The following is a 12,446-nucleotide window of genomic DNA, read 5'->3' on the forward strand; positions in this document are numbered from 1 at the left end:
GAGGTTTTTGTAGTGAAATGAGGAGGAATCATAGAGATAACTTCTCATTTCAACTAGCTGGATCAGCCGTTCTTCATTCGTGACCGTTTCCTACAGCGCTTTAAACCGGCTTTCAACGCGAGCGACAGGAAGAGAATAGAAGTAGGGCGTCCAACAAATGTTCAGCTCAAAACGGCGCGGCGCACAGCGCTGCGCAGCACTGCGGCCAGTTGGGACAGTCCAATAGAAAATAAAGCAATGGAATTGATTTTGTCGCTGACGCTCGCTCGCATGGGACATGGTTTAAAGCCTGAATTATGGTTCTGTGTTAAATAGACGCAGATCCTACGCCGTAGGGTACGGAGTAGCCTACGGCGTAGGGTATGGCGTAGGCTCTGCGTTGGTGTAACGCGGAACCATAAATCAGCCTTAATAGTGTACGCAGCCGGCTGCTCTTCTACCCGGAGTGAGGCTTTGTGCCCTCCTCTGCTACACGTCATTCAGGCAGCCAATCAGCACAGAGCCTCATTATCATAGCCTCCCTTCCCCTCAGAATCCCTCATAGAGATGGAGGTTAGAAACGGTAAAAATAAAAGACACGGTCCAGAGGCTGAATTTCTAATCTATGTAGAAAAAACAATCAAAAGCTTGTTTTTAAGACATTCAAGGCCTGTTTAAAATATACATTAAATGCCATAATATGTCACCTTTAACGAACTCCTCCTAGCAGGATTGTCCGTTCGACATAAAACTCGCTCAGGAGACACAAAAGAGGTTAACGATGAAAAGTTATCAAAATTGATAAGAAAAAGAGTTTTCGTGAAATGTCGTGGCCGTGGCGCCGCCAAACTTCAACGTTAAACAGGAAGTGATACTAGTAGCTGATTGGCCGATATTTGATAGATCCTATTTTCTGCCATAACTTTTGAATGGTTTGACATAGAGAGTCGTGGATGGTGTCATTTCTGATATGCTTATATGATGATAAGTTGAGTTTTATGTGAACAGTAAAGGCACTTTTTATAGTATTGTTGACCTAGGAATGTGAGGGGAACCCGGGGGGCCGGTGGGGGGTGGCGGCCGTGAGTGCGAGGGCCCGTTCATCGCTGCTTGCAGCTTTAATTAAGTCTTATAACTTTGTTCTAATAAGTTCCAAGGTACAGCAAATGCACAATGTTGTGAAGAAATGTGGAAATAAAAATGGGAAAGCTTGTTTTCTGCTCTGATCAAGGTCTGTGATGTCACTGTATTGTGAAAAACGTATCCAAATGAATGTCATGCCTTGAGATCTAACAAGTTATTAAAAAAAGTGAGAAGGTTGCATTCTGGTGAAATTTTTGATGGAGTTGTTTCATCACATGCTGCAATGTTTGCTCGCAATGCTATTGATAATAATATATTACATTTAAAAAGCATTCCAGACGCATCCAGCTAAACTGTCTGCTTTTTATATGCAGTAAATAGTTGAATATATTTAAAATAATACAGAGATGGTAAAAGGTGTTTACATTTTTCTTTTAACTTTCATTGTTCTGGAAAAAAAAAGAATGCCAGCAAAGCAGACTACACATTGGAAGGATGTGAGAAAAGAGAGAAAACAAGCAGGGGACTAAGGAAGAAAAAAAAAAAGGGGGGGCGTGTAAAATGAAGGCTAAAAACAGCATGGGATGTATCTCCCTGACTGATATGTGTGGAGAGCGGCATAAAAAGCCACCACTAAGCTCCCTGAGAATGCCGCCTTTACCCACTAGGGAAGCAGAGTAATTACAGACTGCTTTTGTCCCCATTTGCCTACTGTAATGAGCCTAAAAGCTTGGCAGTTCACACATGTGATAATGAAGGTTCACTCCGTGTGTTTAGGGCCAGTTAGTTTTGCGTCGTTTCCATTGACTGCCAGTAGATTTGAATACACCTCACTCTCGTTAGCATGTCCCGTGGCTGACATATGGAGTGCAGTTCAGTGTTGGGTTAGCTGCACTTCTGCATTTAGAGTACAGATGTGGTTGTAGCCGAGGGCTGTGCATGCAGCTGTATCCATCTGGAAGAGCTGGATACACCTGTACAATGTGAAGTGCTCCAGGTGGAAAGCACAGCCTGCTTTGTATGCAAACAAGAGCCTGCACTGTACCTATGTATGTATGTATGTATGTATGTATGTATGTATGTATGTATGTATGTATGTATGTATGTATGTATGTATGTATGTATGTATGTATGTATGTATGTATGTATGTATGTATGTATATATATATATATATGACTTTCACTTTTATTACACATAACTTAATTTATGGACATAAATGTTTGGATTTCTTTGTATGTGTGCATTACTTGGGTTGATGCCGACATCTGGTGAAAATTTCATGTCAATAGCTTGATTAGAAATATGTTTTTTGAGAGAAATGTTGCAGGGTTTATACAGCAATCCTTATGTTAAATTTAATACCAATTTAATACCTTTTTCACTACCTTCAGATTTTTTTTAAAAACTGTCACATTAAGTGTTAATCACGGACCTTTTAACATTAATACAGATTTTGAACTATAGAACACTATACAGAACAGATTTATAGACTCATTGATGTTGACCAGATGTTTCACATTTATTTCACTTTGTGAATGACAATAAAATAGACTGCTTAAAATGTAAAAGGTAAAAAATAATACCAATTTAAAAAAAAAATAATACCTCTGACAGTGAATTTAACACTTGTAATGGCCTTAAATTTGGCAATTTTAATTTATCACTTTTTAATACTTCGCGGAAACCCTGTGTTGACGTGTTCAATACTCATTTTCCCCGCTGTATGTATGTTAATCGGAACCTCAAACGGCATTATCCCCCTTATACCAAGGTCACATAACAAAAACATAATTATTAAATCAGTTATTTATGCTTTAATGTGTTTTCAGTTGAAATCATTAGTTTTATAAGAAGCTACAGCTGAGCGGCTGAGCGGACTATTTACTGTAATCTCTCTGCAGCCGTTGTAACCTGGTAAGTTACAAAGTTTTTTAACAAGCCATAACTCCTTTTCCTTGGTAACACCTGAGGGTCTGACTAATACCTGGAACAATCACTACCGTCCCATAAGGTCCTTATGCAATGGACACAGTGTTGACTTAGTGTTGACCTAGTTCTCCAGTAACTAGGACGGACCTGAGATACGACTTAGCAATGGGAGATATTCTAGTCCACTCAGCTCCGCTCGGCTACGGTACAGTAACAAACAGTAAATATATTTTTTTGTTTATATTTTCTCTCCTCTTCTGCATCCCAGTCATCAAAATTGTTAAATTCACCAGATAAATTTAAAGAAATTACAAAAACACTCATGTCGCCGTCCTGTGGTAGCCGGCTCTTCTCCTTTGAATCCCCGTTGCCGTGGTTACCACCTGGCAGTTGATCCAGTGCAATGATATTAAAGATATTTAAATACCCAAGAATATCGCACAAGCAACTTCTGTCTTGCCACCAGCTATGAAGATGTTCAGCTTCAGCTTCCACAGAGAGCACCTGCAGTTTTGCAAACCGAGCAGGAAGAGGGTGCTGAACTCAACGGGAATGGGATTACTCAAAGGAAGTACTCCTTATAAAATTGACAGTTAACTACTCTTTGAAAAATTCTGTTGATTACTTTACATCCTGTGTTGAAGGCAGTTGTTAAGCTCTGAGGGAAAACAAACAACTACCTAGTCTTTGTGACAGATTGCTGTAAAGGTAATAATGCACAGAAATGAGATGAGAGTTAAAACTTGCAAGCAACTTGTCAGAGAACATTCATGTCCATGGGCAAGAACAAAACTAACTCACTGAACTCCCTTGATTTGGATAATTCTGCGTGGTTTTAAAAACCTGTTGGGGGCGGGAGCTCTATGCTGATCCAGTTAGTTTTTTCTTCTTCTTTGATATTTAACTTTTATTAGCAGTGGCCAAGGTAGAAGTTGGAAATACTGCACTACCACCACCAAGTGGTATGGAGTGTTAGTGTGCCAAGTTAATGCATCCTACTGAGTTTGTCACAAAAATTTAGACAAAACAGCTGAATAGACCAAAGAACCTAGGAGAGGGTCGGTCCTGTTGTTTCAGCCTCTAAGGGTTCAGCTTGAACCCCCACAACTGATCAGTCTTAATAATGTGTGACGGTCCCATAATGCAAGAGGCAATATGGGCTACCCGATAACCACAAAATATCACAACAGGGTGGCTGCACAGGGGATTATGAGAGTTACGAATGATATGACCTTTCACATACTTTTAATCAGACTGTAAATACAATAGCTTGTCATCCATAAGCACTGACAGGCTTCTCTGATTGACAGCTAAAGTTCAATAATGTGTGTTTTACTGTTTAATGTGATCTTTCTCTCTGTATGATTTTATATTAAAGAAATATTAAATCATTTTGAATGAAAGAGTCATGGGAGGAATCAGGAAGTTGCAGTGTATTTCTTTTAAGGTGGACTGAGCCACCTAGAAGTAGGTTATATACTTTATACTTTACACTTGTAGCATTAGCAGCATATTAGCATTGCTAACAAGTTATCCTTGCAATCTTTTTTGATGATCGGCATTGGCAACTTGGTAACTAAATTAATTCTGATTATTGTCACATGGGTATCCCTAAGTTTTCAGAGCATGCATAGTTTAGTTTTATTAACTTTTAAAAATACTTTTAGTGAGGAAACTTCTTTTCCGGTGGGACACTATACAGTATATTTATCGTTAAACAATACAACATGAACAGGCAATAGCATTGGCACCCCTTCAAAATGACTTCTAGTTCTTTTTTTTTGTGGGGGCTCCATTTACCACAAGGCAAGCGGTTTCAATATAAAAGGGTATTTTACCATTTCTGTTTTGTCAGGTGACCTTAAGATGCAAAAAAGGGGCTGCCATTTCCTTTTTACAAAATAGTAAACCCTTTTAGTGACTTATGGGACTTTTTATGACATTTTTTTTTTATCTGCTAATCCAAAGGAAAAAAGGGGTCTCTCGCACACTGTCAAGTCACTTGCAAAAGACTTTTATAAAGCAAACAAACGACGTTTCGGTCCACAGGACCTTTCTCAAGCAGAGATTTTTAAAAAAAAGAACATTTCAGGCAAATATATGGCCTACTATAGCTAGGACAGCCAATCACTGAGTCAGTGGGGGGTCGCAGGAAGACCTGCAGCTGAAGTCAACTAGTGGTGATTTTTTTGCAGCTCCGCCCAGGGGTTGTGTCGACAGACTCGGTGAGTAGCTGAATTGTGAGCCTGTAAAGTTAATCTCACCTCGGGCAGACACACAAGTGAGTGTGAGCTCACATGTGTGTCTTTCTGTCACGACAGAAACAACCACAAGTATGTATCAACACAATAGCAGACAAGTAACGGATAGAAGAAGCAAAACTACAATGCATATACTATACCGAGGGAAATATACATAGCCTTAATTTTTTTTAAAACATACAATAACAGTGCATGGAAAGGGAGGAAAATAGTCATGGTAAGACCATGCCTGGCATAAGGTTAAAGTACATATATTTATATAGTTTTAAACACAAAACACATAACCTGGTTTATCTGCTAATCCAAAATGAGGCTTTGAAACAATAGAAATAGACATTTTGAGTTAAAAAATGCATGTTGGATAGGTTGAAACAGTTGCCTGACTGAGCTTTACAATAAAAATGTAATTGCCGGCTGTATTATGTTCACAGGCTGCATCATTTTTTCTTTAACCCCTCCCCCAGGATAGAGTGTATATTTAGGATTTATTTTATAGAAAACACAGAGTATGAAATATGTTGAGACTAAACCTTTTACTGATAAGTTCATTAGCATATTTAATTATGATAAAAAACATAATCCTGATGGCATTACATTTCCTTCAAAACATGCTCAGTGCAGCACATTTTCTTTCATAAGCATCGTTTCAAGGAAACCGAGTGGGCTCATGAAATTTACTTATTTCTTGTTCATGATTAATTTTACAGCTCAAATATGAAATTAACAAGATGGTGTTTTTAATTTGAATTTGACATTTGCTAGTTTACATGCTCTGCAATGTTACTGAATGGGGAGCCTGGACTACTTTACTGTGACATTGTGGTTCTGCTTTTTCTTTTCTACACATGTGGGTGTTTCCAAATAAATATAAACTCTGCTCTCAGTGATCTTATCATCTGAAACTCCTTGGAAAACGCTAGTAGAAAATGTAGAAAATATCAGCCTTGGCTGTTTAATGTGAGAATAATGGCTTGGAAGTGGAGACCTTTGATGCACTGATTGACAGCGTGCCCTCTGCACTGCTGATTAAGCAAGGGTGCTTTTAAATTTGTCCTTCATCTCCAAACATCACGCTCCTCAAATGCATTGCGCTTGTTTCATAAAGGTGAATAAATTCCTGCGGGGCATACTGGGGGTTAAATGATGTGCGTTTACCCGTAGGCGGTCACAGGCAAGAGCTGAGGCATTAACACATGTCAAGTCGCTCCAAGTCGAGTGTCAAGCGGCATATTTGTCCTTTATGCTTTTGAAATTTCTAAGAAATGAAAAGAACTTAGGAGGAAGTGGCTAATGGTCACAGAAAGAAGAAAAAATATTTTCTTACTCTAAGTTAAAATCATCTCAGGTAGAAGGTATGCTGTGTTGAACTTTGCTGTATGTACCAATGCACGTATTAATGTTGTAAAAAATAAATCCTGGAACTACTAATAAGTAGTAACTATGTTTTGTTGAGACCTACAAAAAACTCTGACCCTGATGACCCCTGGGTAAATCTGACTAATGTCATCCTTCACGATTGTTTAAAATCACAGCATGTTCTACTAATCCAATTTGGGATCACTCGAGGGGTCAGGAATACACTATCAAATCCAAAGCACCAATCTTTTTTTCTTTTAATCATTTTACATTTTCATATGTGTTATCATGCATATTAAAATTATATTAATAACAAAACCCAGGACTCTCACATTTTCTATTAAAAGTAATTTTCCAATGCTACTGATTGTGCTCTTTTTAAGAAGTATTCTTCCTCATATTGGGGGAAATTGCATTACTTTCCCCCTCAATTTGCTTTTGCTTCAAAGTCGTAGCCGATGCTGGCTGCAGGCAAGCAATATTGGCCGAAGACCGCTGCAATCACTACCAATCCCCACCTTCCCCAAGCCTGCAGAGGTATTTAGTCATCACCAAGAGTGCCTTCTTGTTAGCATTTAGTCTAAGCACATTTACCTGCTTATCTTATTTCCCTTGTGTCTGCTGGGAAGCATGTTGTAATTGAGGGGTAGATAACCTGCCAATTGAGGTGTTCATCATTCATTTACTTAATGGCATTGTTCTTGTTGGATGGGGGGGGGGGGCTTTAGAGCTCAATTCGAACCATGTAACTGAATAAATATAAGAATAAATGTAAGATTACAATTTATGGGAATTGAAAAACAAAATGTTTGCATTGATTTGTAAGATGAATCCCCCTTTTTTTTTTCAATGCATGGTATTATTTCCATGTTTATAAATGAAAATCTGTACCCAAGAAGGCAACATGATTACAATCACAGTATGAAATATCTTAACTCGTATTTCTACCAATGGCTTTAAGTCTGAATAATACACTTTTATTATACCAATCTTTAGTCTACAAAAGGTTGGGAATTTATTCACCATAATAGTTCAGGTTTAATTTAGTGAAGTCAAGAGAACTGCAGTGGAACATGTGCACTGAGAGTCCTGCTAATTACAGAATAAGGTGTTTCGGGATTGGTGCTAGATTGGATGGTCGTGATTGGTTGTTTATCTGAGCTAAGTGTGCTGTACTCAGCTGCATCAGAGGCACTCTAAAACTTGTGAGAAAGCTTTAATGAGTCTTTATTTCTTATCATTACTGCTTTAAACACGGGTACATAGCCCGTTCAGTCAGTTGTCTGAAATCACATTTCATTCATTTTTAAGCTAAGGCTTCCTGTCTGTTAAAAAAAAAGAAACCACATCCATCACTTGAGCTCCTTCAGGATGTTTTTGAAAACCCAGATTACCCAACATCCTTCATTTCTTCTAATATACAAGAACTGAGTTGAGTGTCTCCTCCTCGAACCTTATATTACTGATTCATTTAAAACCAAAATAAAATAAAATGTAGAAGTTTTACTCTTCCTTATAAGACAAATCTGTGACATAATTTAAGACCTCTACGCAGTAACCCCCCCTACACACACACACACACACACACACACACACACACACACACACACACACACACACACACACACACACACACACACACACACACACACACACACACACACACACACACACACACACACACACACACAGCACATCTAAGGACATTGACCTTCAGCGTCTGCGTCGGACAACTCTCCTGCGTCTGCGGGCGACGCGGGTCCTACGGACTCCCCGGCGCCTGCGGACAGGGCGAGAGCTCTGTCTGCGTCTGCGTGGCATTGTCAAAAGATGTGATGAGAACTAGTAAGAAGGAGTTCTATTTATAAACTCTGTTACAAGCATGTTGATGGAATGGAATGGTTAATGGAATTGATGACATCATATATTCTTCAATGGAATTGTTGACATCATAACTTGATGACATCATATCTTCTTCAATGGAATTGATGACATCATATTATTATTAGTCGCTTCTTCGCCCGAACCGTAACGTGCACCCAGGTGTGTTATACATCAAAATTTGCGTCTCCATCTTGCGACTACGCGCATTACTTCTCTCAGTCAAAAGCGTTACCGTGGTGACGATAGACGCCAAAAAGCGCGCCCCCCCTTCATCTGATTGGTCCATATTTGATAGTTCCTACTTTCTGCCATAACTTTTGAATGGTTTGACATAAAGAGTCGTGGGTGGTGTCATCGGACTTAGTTTTGAGTCCTTGACCTTCATTGGCATGAATTAGCTCCGCCCCTTCTTCTAATTGGTCGATATGTGATAGTTCCTATTTTCTGCCATAACTTTTGATTGGTTTGATGTAGAGAGTCATGGGTGGTGTCATCTGACTTAGTTTTAAGTCCTTGACCTTTATTGGTGAAAATTGCACGCGCGAGGGCCCGTTCATCACTGCTTGCAACTTTAATTTGGTTTAGTTTTTACTTCATAAAAGTGATGATGTCATAGAAAAAACAGAAAGCAGACTTTTAATTACTTTAAATTACAAAATAGTGAATAAGAGAATGATGACTGTAATAAAACACATCTTACACGGTTACACCTGATAAGTTTGGAACCGGGGTAGCACCAACTCTTTGCCAGTCCGTTACTTCGATGGGCAAGGTGCCATTAAAGTAAGATTAAATAAAGATATGGGTAAATTAAACAGTATGTATGGGCTTCTTTTCAGGTTCGTCTGGCAAAGTGAAAGACTGGAAAGATGGAAAGCCCTCGATCATGTCTTCTAAATTCAGTGGCAGCCTTCAGGGTTCACTTGGTCATCAAAGGTAAAAATCAAATATCGAAATACGCGGTCACCGAGCAGTGAGATTTTATAAATCATATTTTTGAATTCTTTGGCAACTTCTGTATCAAAGTATTAGGTTTTTGACAACGAGTTTGTCCATCTAAAGTCAATATCTACTTGTTAAGACACTCCTGATATCCGCAATCAATATGCCAATATGCAGATTTGGGGCCTCAAACCCTGTTGAGAAAACTTTCGTTGTTTGGCTTATACGCACACGCACACGCACACACACACACACACACACACACACACACACACACACACACACACACACACACACACCAGTAAAAAACAAAACAAAAAACCATAATGCTGAAATATTTTGGAGTTTTCTCGCCCTAATTTAAGTGCAAGGTTTTGCAAGACCTTTTCTAAATGGTCTCTGATATCTGGAATTTGACCAACAGGGAAGATCAGACCAAGCAATGATCAAAGTATGCAGAAATACTTTTGGAGCTTCTATAATTTATTTTCTCTTTGGTCCCCCAAAAAGGCTTCTGCACTCATCATTATTTCAGAATAGTGGCTGTTGCTTTAGAAATATGAGAGAATTTGTCGTCTTGGCTTCCACAAGTTGGAAAGTAGTTTCCCTTCATCCAAATGTCAGCTTGTAGTCGGCGCTTGTAAGGGAGTACAAATGGTCAGACACCGTGGGATTACAAATGACAGGCTTCAGAGGGGAGAAGTCAACCAAGAGTCAACGGGTCACTGAATGAAACGGCAAACAAGATGACAGAGATGCCCTCACAACAAGAGAACCAGCAGAGAAAGAGAAAAGAATGGGAGGGGATCGGGGGAAGGGGGTGGTGGAACAGAGCGTTGGCGTACACACATATACACAGAAACACAATGCTTCCCTGCATCATGGTGTGATGGACGGCACCCACCGACTAATAAATCAGAGGTGGTGAAACGGGAGGATGCTGAGAAGGGTATCCGGGGCGACGCTTTGCCACGGTCTGGGCTGCCTCGAGAGGCGAGACGTGTCAGGAATGTGGAAGCAGATGCTCATGTAAGGAGCCTGGAGCCGCTCCTACGGTCCACCTGATGAAAAATGGACAGGGAAATGCTTACTTGGCTTGCCCTTCCCACCACTCCAGCGTAGCTCCTCCTTATTTCCTCCACTTGCACAGGTCACGCCCTTCCCTTTTCCCTCATACCCCCCATGCCCTTCCAGCCCCGTCTATCTCCTTCATGCCTGCTGTCTTTCCACAACCCACCGTCCTCAGTGGTGATGCACACAAGCCCCGGTTGGCCAATATAGTATAGCCCAGGACTGTGTGCATGTTTTTGTGAGGGTAGCTCACATTGCTACCCAAGGGAACACGGGGAGAACATGCAAACTCCACACAGAAAGGCCTTTTCGCCAACCCCACCCAGGGTGTGGGCACTGAAGTCATGGGGGAACTTAACATGCATTCAGCGCCCACAGCTTCCCCGGCGGGAATTGAACCCTTCTTGCTGTGAAATGGCGGCACTACCAGCTGCGCCACTGTGCCCTTCTTTTGATATCTTTCTTACAGCTTTGTGCTAGCCACATCTGCAGAAAACAAAACAATGTGAAATTACATGGCTTTAAAATTTGAGGGTGGATAATTCCATTGTGATTCGAATCTGTGGTGTCACAGTTCCCTGCAGATCTGAACAGCTAAACAGATTACATATTTTCTGACTTAGGTGGCCAAAATCTTTGATTGGCTTGTGCCATGTCAGAGTTTTAGCCATCCAGACTACTAAATACAACCTCACATGCACAGAAAAAAACAAAAAACAAAAAGAACATGCTCATGTGTTCCCTTTAAGTGCTCTACCACATTAAAATAAAAGTATACGGTAATCACATGGGAAAAAACTACTACTGTCATTTAGCAGACGCTTTTATCCAAAGCGATTTACATCTAAGAGAACAAACACACCATTTTAGCCAGCGAGCAATTATGGTTAAGGCCTTGCTCAGGGGCCCAATGCGTTTCACCTTGGTTGCCATTTCGGGGCTTGAACCTGGGTCCTCCAGACCCAAGCCCACCTCTGTAGCCACTAGTTTACCGCTCACACAAGGTCGTATATCAAAAAAGCTAGTCTCATTAAAACTAAAGAGAATCTAGTCAGCAAGACTTTTTGTTTGAATTGTTTGGACCTTGAATCATCCACCAACTTCTGAGATTTATCCAAGCTGTTGTGGCGAGGGAGAAAAAAAGATCGAAGCTGAAAGTCTAAAAGCCTAAAAATGCACCAGCAGGTCGAGGGTAACCAGGCAAACATCAAAACAGGCAAGGAGTGGTACATAAAAAGACCAAGGTCCACAAAATAGTCAATGAATTCAAAGCAATACAAAGGATGACATTTATAAAAGAGAAAGCAAATTTGGAAAAATAGGATACAGCATGTTAAATTAATATGAAAGTCCAGTTAAATTAAAAAAGAAAACAGACTGAAAAACAAAGAAAGTGGCTTGAAAATGTTTGTTGAGTTTATAGAGTCACTGGGAATAGCAATGAGTGTATAGAGAAGTCAGTAATGAACTGAATGAACACCGGTGGTAAAGGAAAACTGGTGGGAAACTACACAAAACATCTGAGATATTTATCACTGGGAACTAAAAGGCTGACAATAACAAGACGTGTGGAAATAAAGAGGAAACGAGTCTTCCAGAGGATGGGATCATGGCACTTTCACCTTCAGTGGATGCAGCGTGAAAATTTTATGGATGATGGAGCTCTGTCTGGAAAATGAAGCCACTATAGACGTACCTGAATGGCTCCCAGTGTCACAGACGGGTAATGGAAACTGGGGTGAGTGATTTTACTAATTTTCGTGAAAGCTACCGTAATTTCGCGACCATTAGGTGCATATAAACGTCTTATTTTTTTCAAAATGTGCCGCGTGCCCAAAGTGCACCCAGTGTGTTATTGTAAGACGCAATTGAGGCCACCATGAGAACGTTAAAGGGAGAAGTATGAGCACGTGATTTGCGGACGTCATTGAAGCCACCAT

Source organism: Cololabis saira, chromosome 24 (assembly GCF_033807715.1).
Source record: "Cololabis saira isolate AMF1-May2022 chromosome 24, fColSai1.1, whole genome shotgun sequence".
Lineage (NCBI taxonomy): Eukaryota > Metazoa > Chordata > Actinopteri > Beloniformes > Belonidae > Cololabis > Cololabis saira.